Source organism: Silene latifolia, chromosome 11 (assembly GCF_048544455.1).
Source record: "Silene latifolia isolate original U9 population chromosome 11, ASM4854445v1, whole genome shotgun sequence".
Lineage (NCBI taxonomy): Eukaryota > Viridiplantae > Streptophyta > Magnoliopsida > Caryophyllales > Caryophyllaceae > Silene > Silene latifolia.
This window is the reverse complement of record NC_133536.1, coordinates 27364707-27378479: the sequence shown is the minus strand read 5'-3', so window position 1 is coordinate 27378479 and position 13773 is coordinate 27364707. Positions and strand designations below refer to the sequence as shown.

General features: G+C 40.9%; 1 pseudogene; it reads right to left on the bottom strand.

Annotated features, from left to right (window-relative positions):
- Positions 1-7756: 7756 nt before the first annotated feature.
- On the bottom strand, positions 7757-7854 carry LOC141616164 (small nucleolar RNA R71; annotated as a pseudogene).
- Between the last annotated feature and the right edge of the window lie 5919 nt (positions 7855-13773).

Genomic DNA, 13773 nt, shown 5'->3' with positions numbered 1-13773 from the left:
TTAATAATACTAATATTTCTATTATTACTACTTCTAGTAATAGATTTAATGTATTAGTATTTGTGAGAGCTTATTGCAATTTGCATATAAGGGAAAGTAGAGAGAAAACAAGCAAAACTTCAACATCAAAAATGAGCAACAAAATGCTCATTTAAGAGGGCCAAAACCGGTGGCCTTACCTAAGGTAGGAATTTTTTGCTTTTGTTTTTTACTCCTTTGTAAAGTCTAGTTAGAGAGTAAGGAGCAAGGGTGTAAGAAGTAGTATGAAAAGGCTTGTGTGATATGTCACAATCACACTATAACCAACACAAACAAAAAACAAAAGAGCATCTTTTGTCTCTTGATTTGGCCGAAATATTGGACCTATTTTGGTCCATTTTTGCCTTTTGTCATTTGTCCCACAAATGCTTATAAGTCATATGTTTAACTATCTTACATAATTAATTATTAATGTAATCATTTAACACTTAAATATTACAATTAATAATATAATATACACTCCACTTTTTGAGTAGTATACTACCATTATATCAACATATAATGGGTCCCATAACTACTAGTTGGTTAAAATTACAACTTCTTGTAACCTTAAATAACTAATTACCTCTACCTCAAAACTTATATAATACCTCAACTAATTTAGTAATTTAACACTTAATTACTAAATTTAATCTTATTTAATCACATTACAATAAGACGTAAAATTGCACTCCCATAATTAAGGAATTAATTAATCTGTATCGCATACAATTAATTAAATATCTATTTGGGCCTCATCCTATAGGTGTGACCTAAAAGGATCAACTGACCACCACCGTCACACGACAGTAATGTCAAACTCTAGTTAGCCAATCATTACCGATTAATGACGGTCAGTCGACTATATAAAGAATCATCCCTCACGTATTCTTAGTATGAGACTTAATAATAATATTTAAATCATGTGATCGCACTATTGTCGATGACACATTTCCCAACAATAAGAGTGTACCGTATCTTTTTTTTTTTTTTTTGACAGAAGGTGAATAACTTACATTATTGTAAACATTACAAAGTAAGCTACTCGACTAGGTAGCACCAGACACTCGTCAACTATATCTAGCACTACAAAGCCATACAAAGAGATTACATAACCTTTATTTAAAAGTAAAGCTACAACATGATAAGCAAGATTAACTATGGTGAAATGGCAAAAGAAGACAGCTTGGCCACGAACGTTGATATCATCTTCATTAACACGGAGGACCTCCAAATGCCATCGAACCATACAAATGAAAGAGTGACAATAGAAAGATGTACTTACGCTCTTGCGAAAAGGGCGTAGAAAGAAAAGATGAAAAGCAAGACGAAGTCTGCCTTCGACGGAGAAAAATCTCCTACACCTTAGAGATCGCACCCAGTGATTATAGGACAAACAGATCGAGAACTCCAACATGAAATGTGTAACACTAACTCCCAAGGACACAAGCACCTCATCACCAACACCATTTATGGGACTTGGCTTACCACTAAAGATACGACTAGGACTCCTATAGAAGGAGGTTATTAAAAGACAAAAGCAAGACATTAAAAAGAAAAGATGAACCATTCAACAAAAGGATCACCACCTCCGACCCCGGCCAACACCACAACCAAAAACCCCAAACCCACCCTACCCAACACGCCAAAACAGACAGATACGGATCCCAACCACTATGACATCGCTCAACCAAGAAACAACGAAATGATTAACCATCCACGACAGACACAACAAACCTAACAAACACCATAACACTGAGACTCCAAATTCCAGACGGACCCCCCCCCCCCCCCAGGACCATCGGCATACATGCAACACTTACCAACCAGAGACACAACAGACCGACAAAAAGACCGGAAAAGGGACAGATCTGGGGGGGAGGGGGCGAGGGGGAGGGGAAACACCAGAACGTCCCTAAACCACAACCATAAACAGAAAAACAGCCATCAAGATGAGCTATGCTCATCGACCAGAACGACCTTTCAAGGACACGGGAACTTACCAGGGGTGGGGAAAGGGGCGAGGGAAAGGGGAAAGACCCCTGCGGAGCATGCGACGCTTTCGATGACAGGACAGAGGAACGACGGAACGGACCGACCTCAGAGCACCCACACGAAACACCAGCCAGACCCGCCGGACGATCATGATGGAAAACCAGATCCAATAAAAGACATGGAGCGAAATCAGGCCGAAGGGGAACGCAAACAAGAGGAATCGTGTTTAATCACCGGAGATGGGTCACTTGACGTTAAACTTACGAACTGTTATAAATCGTTCCGTGTACCAAAAATGCGTCTCAATCATCACCGGGTGGCTTGCGGGAGGTTCAGAATTGAGGTATCTACATTATGCATTATGCTGACGCGGGTTTTGGCTTTAGAGGGTGGGTTACACACCAAGCAATCAAACCCCGATTTGCGAGAGGGGTACCAATCCAAACAAAATGTGTAAGGAGGGCGCCCTAGCCTCGTGCTCTAAGGTGATGAAAGCTCTTTGACGAAACATAAGTGTGTAACGTCAATGGTATGCTTGACTCAATCGGGTTTCAAAACGCGGGGATGAGAAAACTCACGCCGACGGGACGAGCCAATTGGTCGATAAAGGTTAGGTTGTGACCCGGACAAGGAACCCGACTTATGACCATAATATCAATTAATGCACTTTAACCACGACCTCATTCGAGTTTCACCTCTAAGGATCACAAAGACACAAGTGTCCTAGTTTTCCCCAGCGGAGTCGCCAATCTGTGGACATGGGCCACAAGCCGGTCTGCGGCCGAGAGCCGCCTACCGGCCCGTAGTCACGGGCCACCTGCACGCCAAGCCGATCTGTGGACATGCAGCGGTCTTTTGAAAGCCACGCTCGGCGGCGTAAAAATGATTTCGACCGGATCGCTTTAGATCGGTCGGTTTCGTCTCCGTAAAGGTCTCGAAACGATACAGAGATGTTCGGAGTCGCCACCAAGCAATTGTGGGATGCTTGGAACCCGTTCGAATCCACTTTATACCTAGGTCAATCAAGGCAAAAAGCGGTGCTTGACATAGGTACTAAAGATAAGGACTCGTCCCCCTTTTAGCATTTTATGCCTAAGATGACTCTCGTACGCTCTGGATAAGGCCATCCACTATCCAAAGGTTCTAAGTAAGAGGTGAGGGTATGTATTGGGAAGCCCTTTAATCGGACACCCAATCCCGCCCGCGTTAGCGGCCTCTACTGATCGATCGTGGTTTGTTTAAGTGAAAAAGTTGATAAAACGGTTTAAATGCATGAATGCGCATCCAAAAGTTTAACCTAACATGTGAAAGTTTGATAAGTCGGTTTGTTTATCCACATAGCATTAAATTGATGTCCAAGTTGGATTTAGATTGATTTGCATGTGAAGACGGAAATTAAACATCCATTTACCAAATTCGGGTTATGGTGCTTAACACGATCCATTTATTTGAAAAAGGGTGTCGAATGACAAAGTATAAAAACATAAACTTGTCAATCTGATCCGTCACATATTCGGGTTAACCGTAATCGGGATCATCCTAGACAAGTGCTAAAACAAAATAGAACAGTGCCAGGCAGCCCCATTGGGGCACGAGCCTATTGACGAGGGAAGGAGCTCTGCCCTGGTTTTAAAATATGAAAACAGACGGCCTCTGGGGGCGCGAGTCAGACGACGACCCAAGGGGCGTCTCCTGGTTGCTGAAAAGTTTGTTTAAAACCGTTTTTTGTGATTAATGATCTGCAAGTATGATTTGCATGACTCGGTATAATTACTATTATGTTAGTAATATCCGTTTTCGTATTTGCAAGTTTGAAAAGCATAGTAAAATGTGTAAAAGGAAAATGTTTGATTTGAACTAATTATGTTAAGTTCAATTATTTGTAATTAGTCAAGTTTGTCATCGTACTCGAATTAAGCCGATATGGTATAAAGAACCAAGGATGATTATGAATTATGACTAATATGTTTGCAAATGTAAATAAATGAGAAAGATTCTAAGTAAAATAAAAGGGGATTAAAATACCCTTTAATTTGTAATTAACCTATAATATCATCGAGCCACGGAATAAACCGTCATGGTATAAAGAACCAGGGATGATTTTTGTAACGGTCAAACTATGTTTATCATAAAAATGAATTAAAATGGTAAGTAAAAGAAAAGGATTTCCTTTAAAATGTAATTAACCAATTAATATCACCGAGTCACGGATTAAACCGTCATAGTATATGGAACCAAGGGTGATTATAATTTATGGCTAAAAAGTTTGTCATAAAAATGATTTGAAACATTTGAAATGGTAAAAACCGATTGCGAATAAGAAATGAAATAAAGAGGAAAGACGAGAACAAACACGTTTGAGTCTGACCCGAGAACCCAAAAGAGGCGCGAGCCTCTTTGTATAGCAAAGGGCTTCTGTCTCGGGCCAAAACTCGGTTTTGGCTCGTCTAACCTATATTTGAATCGTGTTATGCATCATTCATGCATATGAACTCATAAAAACAGTAAAGACATGAAATAAATGAGTTGTTTACACTCTCAAACTTACGTCTATTGATGTTTGCAAAGTAGACGACTTTAGAGACGGTTTTCTCGTTGTGACTAATCGCAATCAAAGAAGTTTAAAAAGGTGCCTTAAAAAAGGATTTTGTTTTGAAAATATGTTGAAAATATGTTAATTAAAACATGTTGATTGATGAATTGAGTTGGTTAAATGGGTCGGTCGAATGCACGGCGACGGTACCAAACAAAATGTGTAAGGCTTGTGTTTACGATCGGTAGGTCGTAAACACGTGTCGATTTTGTGACTTAGGAAGTCGGATCTAGAAGTTTAAGGGAGAAGGAGGGGGCGGACTCTCGCGTGAAGATTGTGTTGTGTGAAGGGTGGTATTTATAGATAAATGTGGGAAGGTAGGTCGGTTGAGTTTGCTTAAAGGCTAAGCAGACACCTGCTTTAGGCGCGAGCTACCTTGTGATACAAATGGGTGTATTGTCCTTTTCAATTTGGACGTGGCCTTTGCTCCATCTATTATTTGGTTGGTTTGATTTGTGATAACCAAATGAGATGTCGTGTAACAATATGGGCATCTAATAAGATGATTTTGGGTGTTACTTGAGGTAGGAGTTCTGTGCTTGACTCGGGTTTGACCCGTGTGAGTCAGGATTTGAATTTTGAGTCGGTTCTTGACTCGGTGTCGGTTTTGACTCTAATTAGGGTCATTTTAATGCAAATGGCATGATGAAGACATTCATGGCATTATTTTTGACATTCGAGATTTGGGTTGACTCCGGTTGACTCGAGTTACGGGTTTTTGAGTCGGTTTTGGGTCCGAAGACGGTTTTAACTCTAAATAGTGTTATTTTAATGCAAATGAAGTTAGAAAACTTTTGAAATCATTTTTCATATCCGAGTAGTGCATTAAACCGTCTCATGCATAGCCAATCCACGCACGCATATCAAAAACACGTTATAGTCCGATCATTATCGGGTGGTTTTTGGAAGGTGCAGATACTGGGTATCTACACATGCATTGCATTCTTGCCTTGTGCATGAACTTCCCCTCTTTTCTACACTAGAAATAGTGTTTTGTTCGGTTTGGGGAAGTTCACTCACAAGGAATGCAAACCAATTCAAATTGGCTCTCCAACTAATCGAAAGCATGAATCATATAGGATAGATAAGATTGCATCAGTTATTATATATTTCATATAGTTTGCATACTAGTTTAGAAATCATGCATTTTCATATAGATTGCATTGCATAATTTCCTCTTGTATTGACCATTGAGGACAATGCCCATACTAGTGTGGGGATGGGATATTTTTTTTTTTTTATTAGGTAAGAAAACTAGGTTGATCCTCTAGGGTAGGACCAACCTATCTCATCCTTTCGAAAGAGGGAGGTATGATACGTGCATATTCTATACACTTTATCTGTGGTTTTGGCACATATTTCCATGCATAATTGATAGCTTAAGGCTACTATTTCTCCCGAAACGGTTTACTTTGCATTTTCTATGATTTATTGTAGGAATGCGTGGAAGTAGGCTGAATCAAGCCAAGTTCGTCCTCCGGAAGCAAGTTCAAGGAAGCCAAGAGGAAGGAGAGTTCATTCACTCACCTTGGGATGCGTGCAAGGAGTGAAGAGTTGATTGGAAGCAACAAGGAGCCCGCACAAGCATTTTGATCGATCGACTAAGCCTTTCGATCGATCGACCACCGGAGCTCGACGAAGCTCTTATTCGCATGTTTAGTCGATCGACCGTGCTGACCAGTCGATCGACCTGATTTCGAGCTGACGTTTAATTTTCCGTGTTAGACTTTTAAAAGCCCAACTTGTAATTAACTTTCAGTATCTTTTTATCAGTAGAACGCAGCAACTTTTAGGTTATGTTTTTCATCCTGAAAAAAACTTAGTTTTCAGATCTAGCTTGAGACGGAAACCTTTGGTATGAATGCTTGGTTCTTGATATTCAATTAGTAAGTTTTTTATGCAATTCTTCCTTTCCTTATTTTCACTTGTTATTTTGATTCTTGTTTCATCAATTAATTTCAGCAATTGATTTCTTCCCCTTTGTGTTAGTTAGATTCCATCATGTTGAATTTGTTCTTTATTATTAATTTCGCAATTAGTGTAGTTATGATTATGCGTAGGTAATTCCTTTGATTGGGAATTAGGTGAGCCATGGTATGAAATTAGGATTGTTGTGTAGCATGAGTTCTTCCGTTTTGGTCTTGTTATCTTTTGATAAATTCCTTTGCTAGATTGAAAGATTGGTAATTTGATTTATCGTTAGATTCAGAATTTCTCTTGAGTGAAAGCTTTGATAAATTCTAGGGAATTATTAGACCGTGAGGTTATTTGAGCTTCGATCGAAAGACTAGCTTATCTTCCCTGAGACCGTATTATAAGACCTCTGTTGCTTGACTGACCTGTTATTTGCCATGGTGAACCGAAATTCCCGATCCTCTTTTTATCTTGTTAAGAATATTCATTTTAGCAATTAGCCAGTTAATCAATCGATTTTAAAACCCCCAATTAATCGTTACTTTATAGACTGAAAAATAGCAAACAAAATCAACCTTGTCTCTCTGTGGTTCGACCCTTACTATCACTAGCTATAGTTTTAGTTTGGAATTATAAATTTAATTTTGGTACTAAACGACGGTATCAAATTTTGGCGCCGTTGCCGGGGAGACGGTGTAATTCTGTTTGCTTTATTTTAGTTTATTTTCCTTGTCTCTAGGAACTTTTGTTCCTTGAGGTCGTTGCTTACCTTTGCTTCTAGTTTTGCTTTTGCACAGTTAGAAGACAGGTTTTTGAGAGGAAGACTTGAGTACTCTCATTTTGGAAGTTATGGCTACGATATATGATAATTTTCAGCCAAAGGAGCACCACCTTCCAAAGGGGCAACAGTTACCTATCCCTTCTACCGGTAAATTCGAGTTTCGTTCCTCTTATATTGATTTAGTGGAACGGAATCGATTCAGCGGGTCTACGGATGAAGACCCCTTGAAACATATGGAAATTTTCACGGACTATTTTGTTCAATACCTATACTGGGAGGGGGTAACTCAAGATGAAGTAAAGGGGTTCATGTTCTTATACTCCTTGAAGGATTCGGCGCGAGATTGGTATCGCTACCTCGATAGAGTAGCAGCTGGAGTCACTGATTGGACATCTTTAGCGCTAGCCTTCTACAAGAAGTACTTCCCGCTTTTGAAGACTGATGCCTTGAAGAGTAAAATCACGAGTTTTTTCAAAGAAGGAGCCGACGAAGATTTTTGTGAAGCATGGGGACGTTTCAAAAGTTTGGTCCGAGTTGTCCCTCATCATGGTTTCAAAGAATGGTATCTTTGCAATCTATTTTACAATGCTTTATATGATGATTACAAGGTCATCTTGGATGCATTTTGCTAATGGCAGGTTTCAAAATAATACCGGTCAAAGAAAAGGTTGGAACACCATTGAGGAGATGGCAGTCCATAAAGCTGAGTTTGGAAGTTCACGTGGTAAGTCACGAAAGCAAAGTGAAGACATGACTTCTTTGTTGTGACACTTATAACTTCCATTTCTACCCGTCTCGAGAAACTCGAGATTTCTGAAGCTTCCAAGGAGAAAGTCGAGATTCTGTTCAAAACTCGATGAGATCGAGAAGTTAAGAGAGATGGTCCAACTCCTTTTAGTTCAAGTGGCGAATATGGAAGCAATAGGGATTGAGTCCTCACGGAATTTTGTGAAACAATTGGAGGATATGGAGGCTAAGCAAGCCGCTAATTCTTCAATTAAATGTGAAGGGCCGATTGAGACGATCAATGCCATTAATCTCGAAGTGGCCTTTCTTATGAAAGTCCCGACAAGCCAAAGGAAGACTCGGAGATGATGAAGAAGCTCGTTTGAATTCGATGCAAAACGAGTCGAATGCGATAATTCAGTCGTCGATCGACCAACATTCCCGATCGATCGATCAATTGTCGACGAAATAGTTTTCGGTCGAAACTATTCACACCTAGCACATCCAAATCGATCGACCAACATCCTCGATCGATCGATCGAGATACTGATGACGTTGATTCGGGGATGAGACATCGTTCACGCCTTGACTTACTTGGTCGATCGACCACCCATACCAGTCGATCGACTGGATCTCCAGAGCGGGATGCAAATCCGTCAACTAGTTTGCATGATTCATCACTCATTGATGATTTGACGGGGGTTTTAAACCTACGGAAGCCGAAGGCTACCAAGCTGGAGCGTAAGTTTGGTAAGTTTCTGGAGATGGTCCAGAATCTCGAGGTAACGGTTCCTTTCACTGATTTAATTACCCAGGTACCCTCTTACGCTAAATTTATGAAAGATATTTTGAATCGTAAGAGAAATTTTCGTGATGATGGTAATGTTGCATTTGTGGAGGAATGTAATGCTCTTTCACAAGTTAATGTGCCACCTAAATTAAAGGACCCGGGTAGTTTTTCAATTCCTTGCACTATAGGTAACCACGTAACTGGAAAGGCCCTTTGTGACTTAGGGCCCAGTGTTAGTGTCATGCCGTATTCTGTTTGCGAAAGGTTAAACATTGGTAGACTTAAGGTGACCGATATTACCGTTCAAATGGCAAATAGATCGACTAAGAGACCTATAGGTGTTCTAGAGGATGTACCCGTTCGAGTGGGTAAGTTTTTTATTCCTGTAGATTTCGTTGTTTTGGACATTGCAGAGGATAGTCAGATACCTATTATTTTAGGCGGACCGTTCTTACATACACTGAGTGTGATAGATGTCAAACGCGGAACCATCACCTTAGAGGTAGGGGATGACACCATTGAGTTGATCTTGCTCACAAGGCAATCGAACCTGTTGATGAGGATACGTGTTATTCCATCGATATTGTTGAGGGGTTGTTACTTGTAATTGGAGGGAATCCTTAGCCAAGGATCCCTTAGCTGATCTAACTCATTTAGATGAGTGTGCAGGTATCTGATGGAGAATCTTTGAGGAGCCAGATGCTTTGGTTGCCTCAATGGAGAGCTACGAGCTCAATGAGGAAGAAGATGAGATGCTTTTGAGCCTAGCCAACGATAACTTGGTGAACACTTGCTACACCATTGAAGCTGATTCTGTCTATGCGAGGTAAAGGTGCCAGAGCGTAAACCACTTCCCCCTAATCTTAAGTATGTTTTTCTAGATGATACGGAGCAGTACCCAGCTATCGTTAGCTCTAAGCTCAATGATGACCAGTTGTCTGCTTTGATGTGTGTACTTAAGAAAAACAGGAAGGCTTTGGGTTACTCCTTGGATGACATTAAGGGCATCAGCCCTGATGTCTGTATGCACAGGATAGAGTTGGAAGAAGGCCACAAGCCTTATAGACAGGGTCAACGCAAGTTGAACCCGAAGATGCAGGAAGTTGTCATGGCTGAGGTGATGAAACTCCTTGATGCAGGTATTATTTATACAGTTGGCAACTCCAAGTGGGTTAGCCCAGTTCAGGTGGTCCCGAAGAAAGAAGGGACTACCGTGGTTAAAAATGATAAAAATGAATTAATACCAACTCGAGTAGTGACAGGGTGGCGGATGTGCATTGATTATAGACAGTTAAATGCCGCCACCAAGAAAGACCATTTCCCCCTCCCTTTTGTTGACCAAATGACTGAAAGACTTGCTTCTAACAAATTTTTCTGTTTTCTAGACGGATATTCGTGGTTCTTTCGGATCCCTATTCATCCGGACGATCGAGTAAGACTACTTTTACCTGTCCACGGGGTGTTTTTGCGTATCGTAGAATGCCTTTCGGATTGTGTAATGCCCCTGCTACCTTTCAGAGGTGCATGATGGGGATTTTTTCTGATTATATAGAGAATATTATGGAAGTATTCATGGATGATTTCTCAGTTTATGGCAGTGACTTTGATCGTTGTTTAGCTAACCTTGATAAAGTCATGCAGCGTTGTATAGATGTTAATCTTGTTTTAAACTGGGAAAAGTGTCAGTTTATGGTCAATGAGGGAGTTGTGTTAGGGCATCGATTTCGATAAAGGTATACATGTTGACAAGGCAAAGGTGCAGGTGATTGAGCAATTACCTCCTCCCGTGAATGTTAAAGGAGTGAGGAGTTTCCTAGGTCACGCTGGTTTCTACCGGCGTTTCATTAAGGATTTTTCAAAAATTGCTAAACCACTTACACAATTGCTCCTTAAGGATCTTGTCTTTGAATTTCGATGAGTGCCATGTCGCTTTTAACAGGTTAAAGGAGGCCCTAGTTTCTGCGCCAATCATTCAGCCGCCTGATTGGGACCTCCCATTTGAGATCATGTGTGATGCCAGCGATTATGCGATCGGTGCAGTTCTGGGACAGCGAAAGAATAAAGCTTTGAATGCCATATACTATGCGAGCCGAACTCTGGATGAGGCTCAAGTCAACTATTTTACCACTGAGAAAGAGTTTCTAGCTGTTGTTTTTGCCTTAGACAAATTTCGGTCTTATTTGTTAGGTTCTAAGGTTATTGTTTACACTGACCATGCAGCGTTGAAGACTCTCTTTATTAAGAAAGATGCAAAGCCAAGGCTTTTGAGGTGGATACTCCTTTTGCAGGAGTTTGATTTGGAGATCAAAGATAAGAAAGGAGCAGAGAATGTGGTAGCTGACCACTTATCTCGTCTGCAGCTGACAGAAAGGGAGGATTCTTTGCCTATTAATGATTCTTTTCCTGATGAGAGTTTGTTAGCTATTACTACTTCAGGGTCTTATCCACCTCCGTGGTTTGCTGATTTTGCTAACTTTGCTGTGACAGGTAGGATACCACCCGAGCTTTCATGGCAGCAGAAGAAGCGGTTTGCCTATGATGCTAGACAATATTTTTGGGATGATCCTTATGTTTTCAAGGAATGCGCAGACGGTCTCATCCAAAGATGCGTACCTCAATGGGAGGTGAAGGATATCCTAGAGGCTTGCCACTCTTCTGCTTATGGTGGTCATCACGGTCCGTCCAGGACCGTAGCTAAGGTACTCCAAACTGGTTTCTATTGGCCAACTTTGCATGCAGATTGTCGCAGCTTTTGTTCTTTGAGTGCGATGCTTGTCAAAGATCGGGGAATATTTCCAAGAGACATGAGATGCCACAGGTAGGCATTCTGGAGGTTGAGATTTTCGATGTCTGGGGCATCGATTATCAAGGACCTTTTCCGAGCAGTCAAGGTAATAAATATATCCTCGTAGCTGTAGATTATGTATCCAAATGGGTAGAAGCTATTGCTACTCCCCACTGCGATGCAAAGGCCGTGATTAAACTGTTTAAAAAGATCATTTTTCCTCGTTTTGGTGTCCCTTGGGTTGTCATTAGCGATGGGGGAATGCATTTTAAAGAGAAACAACTTAGTGCTTTATTGACTAAATTCGGTGTCCAACATCGTAGAGGTTTGGGGTATCATCCCCAAACTAGTGGTCAGGTTGAGGTTTCTAACAGAGAGTTGAAAGAAGTCTTAGCTAAAGTTGTTTCTAAATCACGGAAAGATTGGAGTCTTAAGTTGGATGATGTCTTATGGGCTTATAGAACTGCGTTTAAAACGCCAATCGGGATGTCTCCATACCGATTGATATATGGTAAGACATGTCATTTACCTGTTGAGTTAGAGCGTAAGTCTTGGTGGGCTATTTGTGATTTGAATTTGGATCCTAACCTCTCTCGTGAGAAACGCATGACACAGCTGAATGAGCTGGAGGAATTTAGGCTGCTGGCCTATGACAATGCAAGGATCTACAAGGAGAAATCAAAGCGCTGGCACGACAAGAGAATCATCAAGCGCGAGTTCCATATTGGCGATAAGTTACTTCTTTTTAACGCTCGTATCCGTTTATTTCCTGGTAAGCTGAAATCCAGGTGGACCGGCGGCCCCTATACGGTCACAGCTGTCACAAAGTTCGGATCAGTTGAATTGGAGACCTCTGCTAGAGAAAGGTTCAAGGTAAATGGCCAATATGTGAAGCACTATCATGGATCAGATGCATATGTTGGGAAGGTCGAGGTCTTGTACTTCGATCCGCTATCAGATGATGAAAAGTGAGGTAACAAGGTCGTGCGGGACCTCTTAAACCAGCGCTAACTGGGAGGCAACCCAGGTTGTAGTTATTTTGTAATTTAGGATTTCACTTTTGTTTTTTTTTCAATTTGCATTTTAAGTTTTCTTGTTTTGTTTCCTTTCATTTCATGCATTTGCGATTTCTTGGTTTGGGAAAATTGTACGCCTTTGATGATTTCCGCAGGAATTTATTTTATGCAAAGTGCGTAAGTGATTTACTGGATATTGTGAGACAAACGGGGATTAAGTCGGGAAACAAGTTTGACGAATTTGAGCTAAATTGCCAGGTCTTTCAGCCGATCGACCAGGAGGTTCAGTCGATCGACTGACACAAAGAGAACAGAAGGTACTGTGATAGAGAGGTGGTCGATCGACTAGGTCAATTAGTCGATCGACCAGTCCGCGGGTTCAGAGGCACTTAATAAGGGAAGTTTTCATCCTTATTTTCTCATTCATTCACTTCCCAAAAATCTGAAAAACAAAAGAAACCCTAAGTTCTCCCCTGCTGCGATTTTCACCTACATCCCGTCCTAATCACTTGATTTTTATTGCTTTAATCTTCAAAGTTCTTCAAGGTATGTCTCTAATTCCATCTTCATGCTTTTTATTCGAGTTTTGCTGAAGCTCCATGCGAAATTTTCGAGTAATGTGCCCTTGAGACGAAAAAAATCGATTTGGGGAAAACGATTTTAGGGTGTGATTTCTGGTCATTTATATACTTTAATTGCTTATTCTAGCCTTTCCCCTTTGATTTTCGACACTAATTAGCAACTGGGAGACGGTTATTTTAGTTTGCCCCAAAAATTTCGAAACCCTAATTTGCGTGGATCGTCTGATTTTGATTTGGGTTTCTAGAAATTGAAACTTAAGTTGGTTAATTATTGCTAATTTGATTCTTTTGCAGGCACAAGAATGACAAAAGGGAAGGAGCCAATGCAGGAAGGGCAGTCGAGCCAACGGCCTGCTAAGCGGCCACGCGGACCGCCTCTGATGATAGAATCCACTACGGATAGTCTACCTGACTATCCGCAGGTTATCTTTGATAAACCTATTAAGCGCGCTAAATTCTCCTTCTTTGTTTCGACTGTAAAGGTCACAGCTACCCGGTTTCTCCACAAAGACACTTTGGAGAATCTAGGCTGTTATGAGTCGGTCGTGTCCCTGCTAAATGGGACGGGTATGAT